Source organism: Phoca vitulina, unplaced genomic scaffold, assembly GCF_004348235.1.
Source record: "Phoca vitulina isolate PV1807 unplaced genomic scaffold, GSC_HSeal_1.0 scaffold70, whole genome shotgun sequence".
Taxonomy (NCBI): domain Eukaryota; kingdom Metazoa; phylum Chordata; class Mammalia; order Carnivora; family Phocidae; genus Phoca; species Phoca vitulina.
The window spans coordinates 7,786,501-7,794,516 of NW_022589773.1; the positions used below are offsets into that span (position 1 = coordinate 7,786,501).

The window sequence follows — 8,016 nt, forward strand, 5'->3', positions numbered from 1 at the left end:
ACAAATAAAACCTGAAAGAGCTGTTTCATCAAACTCTGAAATTCAGTAGCTCCTTCAGCCCACTTCTGCATTACATTCCAGTTTGTGAATCATTTTCCTTCACTCTGCTGCAGAGATCACACGGATCAAAGGGACCTTAAATCAATTGCAATGGTTGTGTCAGATAAGACAGAAAGATCAGCTTCAGAAAGATGATAGAATGGAGCAATTACAAAGCCTGTCATGGCTGCAGAGCTACAAGGGTAAAAAATCCTCAACAGGATTACAGGGCAGCCTCCTGTTTGAGATGTTGACCACCAACATGCATTAGACCTCTTGGAGCAGGTGCAGGGAGCAGCAATGTAGGCAGAACAGGTTGGATAGTGTGCAAAATTTGTAGGGAAAGCCAACCTACAGTTGTACATGTGGTAGTTATCAATAAAGCTTAATATTACAGTGACCTAATATGTTTACATGAATTAATATTCAGGTTATAAATATCAGGGCTTGACTTCAGAAGCCATCAGGAAACATAGCTAGAAAAATGTTGCTATGACATTATTGCTTAAGCTCTCCTCTAGGATTTTTATGGTTTTAGGACTTATATTTATGTCTTTAGTCCATTTTGAGTTTATTTTTGGGTATGGTGTAGAAAGTGGTCCAGTTCCATTCTTTTGCATGTAGAGACCAGTTTTTCCAACACCATAGGTAGAAGATACTGTCCTTTTCCCATTGGATATTCTTTCCTATAATTTACTATAGTTTTTAAAGCACGTATTTTAATTAAAGATTTCAGTAAAATTGATCTGATATAAAGTAGAAACATCTGTATTTGAGTCAGGAATGTCATAGTTTCCAAGTTTATTTTTCTTTATGTTTAATACTTTTATTGATGATGTAAATTGTGACACAGCTTGTATTCAGACCTTTCTATTTCATGAGTGTATATATCCAAACATTATTAAATGTTTAAGCAAAAAAATATGAAAAAGCTTTTTTTCCAATTACAAATTAATCATATAGAAAAAGTATACAAGATGTAATTCTGAGACAAGTAGGGGCCATTTCTTGGCATTTTAGTCTCTTGTGGTTACCTGTTAAAAAACTTTTAAAATTTACTTAAAGGAGACCAAGTAGCCAATCTTTCAGCCTCAATTCATGTTTTAGCTTATATTTGAAGATGAATCCCTTATTTTTGCTTTTGTCATTTTGTTGCACGGGTATTTTTCTGTTTGCTGGTTCTAGGGTATCATTCTTAATTCTAAGACATTATCATTAGCATAAAACAAGACGAAGTATTTAATCATTTCCCCCCTCCTAACAACCACAGAGCTATCTACACCAAAAATATCAGAAATGATAAAACACTTTGTACTATTTTTTAAAAACACAGGAAGCTAACAAAAGATACCCTGAGAATTACATTAACACTTGTAAAGTAAGCACAGAGCATCATTTGTAAAGTCTGATTAACTAAACTTTAAATGATATGTTCATATAACTTAACAGCAATTCAAAACACAATAAATAAAAATAAACTGATTTCTGACATGTAAAGAGCTTGGCAGTCATCACTTGCTTCTTCACAATAAGAATAAAGCTGAACAAACTGAAATCCAACAACTCTTCTTATTCATCAAAGATCTGAGATCATAAGACAAACTATTGTCCTGGAAACTGAAGAAACAGGCAGTTATAGAGAATTACAACTTAACCAGGAACAGAAGCCCATAGCTTAAGTTAGTATATTTAAAGTATAATTGATGAATTTCTGAAGTCTCTGTGTGGACTAGGTTTAGATCTTAAAACGTGGAAGGAGCACACTCTTAAGGAAGTCCCTACACTTTACAGAGTTTTTCTTGAAATAACCCCACCAGTTTTTTACTATGAATATCAGAGAAAAATCCTGTAGTGCTTCCCACAAGCGAAGAAGAAAACTAACTATTTTCAAAAAATTAGGTTTCTTCCCCTTAACAAGAGCTTTCTTCCCCTTAACAAGGCCTGCCCTCAAGGAAATTATTTTACCATAGCCTAACATAAGAGGATTTTACCGAAACCCAACCAGTCTCGGGAAGGAAACACCCAAGTCCAGCCCTCCTTAGATTTTGACAAAAGAAGGAAAATACATAATTCAGGCCCACTAAAAGACTAAAACTTAATTATAGGTCTGCAAAAGGCTTGCTCTCCTCCCATGCATTATCACCACATTAATAGTGCTCCAGAATAATAGCAGGGGATTATAGTTGAAAGAATTGAAAGCCTCAGACCATATTTATGGAGTGTATGGATAACCAAAGACAACAGGGGAGACAAAAACAAGGACAGTAGAGGAAATTTTAGCCTCTAACATCACAGCTACAGCAAATAGTAAACACAGGCTAACTCTTAGCCAGATAAATATAAAAGCTTACACTAAAGACCAATCCACCTAAGCATCTTTCACCTACTATAAAAATAATAATTACATATATTTTTACTGTTAAAAAATTACAGGCAAAAACGCTCTGAAGAAACAAAGTAAGCATCTGAACCAGACTCAAAATTGACAGAGATTTTGGAATTATCAGACTTTGAGTTTGGTTAATATACTAATGACTTTAATGGAAGAAATGGATAACATGCAAGAACAGATGGGTAAGGTAAGCAGAGACATGGAAACTCTAAGAATGAATCAAGAGAAAATGTTAGAAATAAAAAATACTGTAACAGAAATGAAGAATGTGTTGATGAGCTCAATAGACTAGACAAATCAGTGAAGTTGATCATAGGTCAACAGAAACTTCCAGAAGTTAAATGTAAAGACATTAATGAATAAAAATAATGGAATAAAATATACAAGAACTGTGGAATAATTACAAAAGGTATAACATACACATAATGAGGATATTAAAGGTAGAAGCAAGAGAGAACACAAATATTTGAAGTAATAATGGCGCAGAATTCTCTAAATAACAGACACTATAGATCTGAAAAGCTCAGAAAACATCAATTATGAAACATTCCAGAGAATGTACACCTAGGCATACCATATTCAAACTTCAGAAAATCAGAGGCAAAGAAAATATCTTGAAAGAAGTCAGTGGTAGTAATGGTGGATGTGAAACCTTAGATATAGAGAAACAGGACAAGAATTACTTTGGACTTCTCTTCAGAAACCATTTAAGCAAGAATAAAGTGGAGTGAAATATTTAATGTTGAAAGAAAAACCTCACCAACATAGATTTTGTGTATGATATACAACTTTATGCCTAAAAATTTGATAACCTAGATAAAATGAACCAATTTCTTAAGAGATGCATTCATTAAACACACAAAGATATATATATAATCTTAATAGGCCAATATCTATTAAATAAATTTAATAAATAATTAATAATCTTTCCAAAAAATGCTCCAGGCCAATATGGTTTCACTGGTGAATTCTACCAAAAAATTAAGGTGGAAATGATACCAATTCTATACAATTCATTCATAAAATACAGAAGAGAAAACAATTCCTAACTTGTTCTCTGAGGCCAACATTAGCCAACTAAAGTCAGGCAGACATTATAATTCAGAAAAAGTACAGAATATGTGAATGTAAATGCATTACCCCTTAACAAAATACTAGCAAATTGAGTCCAAAAATGTATAAAAGCAATTATGTACCATAACCAAGTGGGATTTATCCCTGGTATGCAAGGCTGTTTCAATATTGAAAATCAACTAATGAAATCAATGATATCAACAGGCCAAAAGAAAAAAGCATACAATCATATCAATAGAAACATAAAATGCATTTGACAAAATCCAACACGGATTCACACACAAAAAACTCTCTCAGGAAATAAGGTATAGAGGGGACTTCTCAACTTAATAAAGAACATCTATAGAAAACTGGCAGCCGGGCGCCTGGGTGGCTCAGTTGGTTAAGCAACTGCCTTCGGCTCAGGTCATGATCCTGGAGTCCCGGGATTGAGTCCCGCATCGGGCTCCCTGCTCGGCAGGGAGTCTGCTTCTCCCTCTGACCCTCCTACCTCATGCTCTCTGTCTCTCATTCTCTCTCTCTCAAATAAATAAATAAAATCTTTAAAAAAAAAAAAAAAGAAAGAAAACTGGCAGCTAACTTCCCACTTAATGCTGAAACTAAATTATTTTTCCCAAGATAAAGAACACGAGAAAGATGTCCCCTTTCATTACTCCTACTCAACATAGTACTGGAAATCCCAGCTCATGCATCAGAATGAATAAATAAATAAATAAATAAATAAATAGCATATAATTGGGAAGGAAGAAATAAAGTATCTTTGTTCACAGATGTTATTATTTTCTGCATCCAATAAGAAACATCTGGAACTAAAAAGTGAATATAGCAAGATTGCAGGATGGGGCGCCTGGGTGGCTCAGTCGTTAAGCGTCTGCCTTCGGCTCAGGTCATGATCCCAGGGTCCTGGGATCGAGTCCCATATCGGGCTCCCTGCACTGCGGGGAAGCCTGCTTCTCCCTCTCCTACTCCGCCTGCTTGTGTTCCTGCTCTCACTATGTCTCTCTCTGTCAAATAAATAAATAAAATCTTTTAAAAAAAAAAAAAAAAAAAGATTGCAGGATGAAGTTGTTATTACATAAAACTCAATTATCTTCTTAAACCAGCAATGCACAACTGGAATTTGAAATGAAAAACACAGGGGTGCCTGGGTGACTCAGTCAGTTAAGTGTCCGACTCTTGATTTCAGCTCAGGGTCATGAGATTGAGCCCCACGTTGGGCTCCACTTGAGATTCTCTCTTTCCCTCTCCCTCTGCCCTTCTACAGCGCCCCCCCAAAACAAAAAACAAAAACACACATACTGTTTACAACAAAATACTTAGGAATAAATTTAACAAAATATGTACAAAATCTATATGAGGAAAACTATGAAATAAATCAAAGAATGAAATAGATGGAGACATTCCATATTAATGAATATAATTCTCAAGATTGTTAAGATGTCATTTCCAACTAATTTGATCAATAGATTCACTCAGTCTCAATCAAAATCACAGAAAGTTATTTTGTAGATACCATCAAATTGATTCTAAAATTTATATGGAAATGCAAAATGTCCAGAATAGTCAACCCAATATTGAAGAACTAAGTCAGAAGACTGACACTATCTAATGCCAAAAATTGCTACAATGCTACAGTGATCAAACCAGTGTGGTGTTGGAGAAAGAATCAACCAAAAAATTAATGGAATAGCATATAGAGCCCGGAAATAGACTCACACAAATATTGTCAACTGATTCTTGACCATGGAGCAAAGATAATTCAATGAAGAAAAGATAGTTTTTTCAACAATGGCAATAGAACATTTGGACATCCACATGCAAAATACATTATGTATGTGTATATATACACACACATACACAGACCTTACGCATCTCACAAACAACTCAACCGGATCATAATTCTAAAAACAAAATGCAAAACTTTATATAAAACTTCTATATTATAACATGAAAGAAGATCTAGGTGACTTTGAGTTTGGTTATGAATTTTTAGATAACATCAAAGCACAATCCATGAATGAACAAATTGTTCAGTTTGGCATCATTAAAATTAAAAACTTCTGCTATGTGAAAGAATGTCAGGAGAATGAAAAGATAAGCCACAGACTGAGAGAAAATATTGCAAAGATCATATCTAGTAAAGGAGTTTTATCTAAAATAAACAAGAACTCTTAAAACTCAACAATAAGAAAATGAACAACCCAATAAAAAAATGGATGAAAGAGTTGAACAGATACCTCACAAAATAAGATATACTTATGACAAATAGGCATATGAAAAGAAGCCCAGCATCACATGTTATTACAGAATTGCAAATTATGAGATACCACTACACACCTATGAGAATGGCCAAAATCCAATGCACCAACTACACCTAATGCTGGTGAGGATTTGGAGCAAGGGAACCTGTCAGTCATTGTTGTTAAGAATGCAAAATGATACATTCACTTTTGGAAGACAGTTTGGCAGTTTCTTATAAATTTAAACACGGTTTCCACTATACAATCCAACAATTGCTCTCCTTGCTATTTACTCAATTGATTTCAAATCTTATGTTACATACAAAAGCCTACACACACACACACACATTTTATTTTGTGATTGTAAACACTTGAAAGCAACCAAGATGCTTTTCAATAGAAGAGTGTATAAACAAACTGTGTTCATCCATATAATGGAATTTTATTCAGCAATAAAAAAGAAATGAGGTATTAAGCCATAAAAAGACAGGGAGAAAGCTTAAATGCATACTCTAACTGAAAGAAGCCAGTCTAAAAAGACTACTTACTATATGATTTTAACTATATGACATTCTGGAAAAGGCAAAACTACTGAGACAATGAAAAGATAAATGGATGCCAGGAGTTCAGGAGGGGAAATCCAGAGGGAAGAAGTTGAGTAGACACAGTACAGATTCTTAGGGCAGTAAAACTGTTCTTTATGTTTTAGGGCTATGAGACTGCTATGATAATGTAATAGTGGGTATTAAAGTGGATGACATTATTCATTTGGCAAAACTCATAGAACTGTACAACACAAAAAGTGACTGCTGATGTCAACTGTGGACTTTAGGTAGTAATACTGTATCATTCATTAATTGTAGAAAATGTACTACACTAATGTAAGATGTTAATAATAGAGGGTACAGTGTGTGGAGTGATGAGAGGGGATACATAGGAACTCTACTTTCTGCTCAATTATTTTATAAGCCTAAAACTACTCTTAAAAAGCCTACCGGAAATTTCTTTTCGTGTCCTTAGGTCTCAAATTTGTTAAAAACGTCTGAGGTGTGCATGCATTAATTTTGAAAGAAAATTTACTTGTGGAACTGCAAAACTGATAATAATAATTTTCTTATTTTGGGTTATATGTATTTTCATATATTACTTGTGTAATTTTGAGCAGCTAACTTACCCCACCTCTACTCCCCAGATAAACCCTGCCAAGATATGACTCTTATGTTAATGCTTGCTCCATTTTCTAGTATTTGTTATATTGCACAAGCAGTATTCACAAGAGATACTTGTGTGTACCCAGGAAACTTGATTTTAAAAGGTATACTTCTGGAAGGGCAGTAAACTCTTCCTAACCCTCTTCCCACCACCACCACCACCACCAGTTGCTCCCATTTTTACTATGTATTAAAAATAAAGTCAAACATTCAGAATACTAGTAAAATGAACATCATATACGTATTACAGTTTTTAACAATTCTTAACTTAGCCATATTTTCTTTTTCTAATTGTTATGCTGAATTTTAGAAAGTAAATTATATATGATTTAATAATCGAATATTTCTTTTTTTTTAATGTTTTAAGTTTTTATTTAAATTTCAGTCAACATATAGTGCAATACCGGTTTGAGGAGTAGAATCTAGTAACTCATCACCCACCCACACCCACCCCCCTCCCACACACACACAACACCCAGTGCTCATCACATCAAGCGCCCTCCCTAACACCCATCACCCATCCAGGCCATCTCCAGCCCACCTCGCCCTCCCCTCAGCAACTCCCAATCTGCTCTCCACACTCAAGAGTCTCCTGTGGTCTGCCCCCTCTCCCTTCTTTTTTTTCTCCTTCCCCTATGGTCATCTGTCCTGCCCCTCAAATTCCATATGATATTTCTGTATGTATCTTTAAAAATAAGAACAATTTCCTCCATCCTCCAAATATTAATCACACTAACCAAAGTAATGGTAATTCTCTTTTGTATTTCTAATATCTAGTCTATATTCGTTTCTCCAATTGTAGTCTCTTGCAACTGTTGTTTTTTTCCAACTAGGATCCAATCGAGAACCATGCTTTGCAACATGTTGTCATGCCATAAAGTTAAAGTCTAATCCACATTACCTGGGGATTCAGGGAAAGTTTCCAAAGGTCAGATCCAATTGTGACGTCTCACCTCACTAATTGAGGAGGAAACGCTTCTAAAATTACTTCCTGCGGTCTCAAAGTTTTATGGGAAATGTAGTCTTAAATGTTATGCGCCTACCGCGCAGCCCTCTGGGA

The 8,016-nt window shown here is 34.8% G+C and overlaps 1 long non-coding RNA gene across 1 annotated transcript in view; it reads right to left on the minus strand.

The window, feature by feature from the left end:
* The window catches only part of LOC116624738, a 121,385-nt gene extending 113,465 nt beyond the window's left edge, over positions 1–7,920 (minus strand). The window contains exon 1 of the long non-coding RNA XR_004297946.1: positions 7,858–7,920. This is a non-coding gene — a long non-coding RNA (uncharacterized LOC116624738). The remainder of the gene's footprint in view (positions 1–7,857) is intronic.
* Positions 7,921–8,016: the final 96 nt, after the last annotated feature.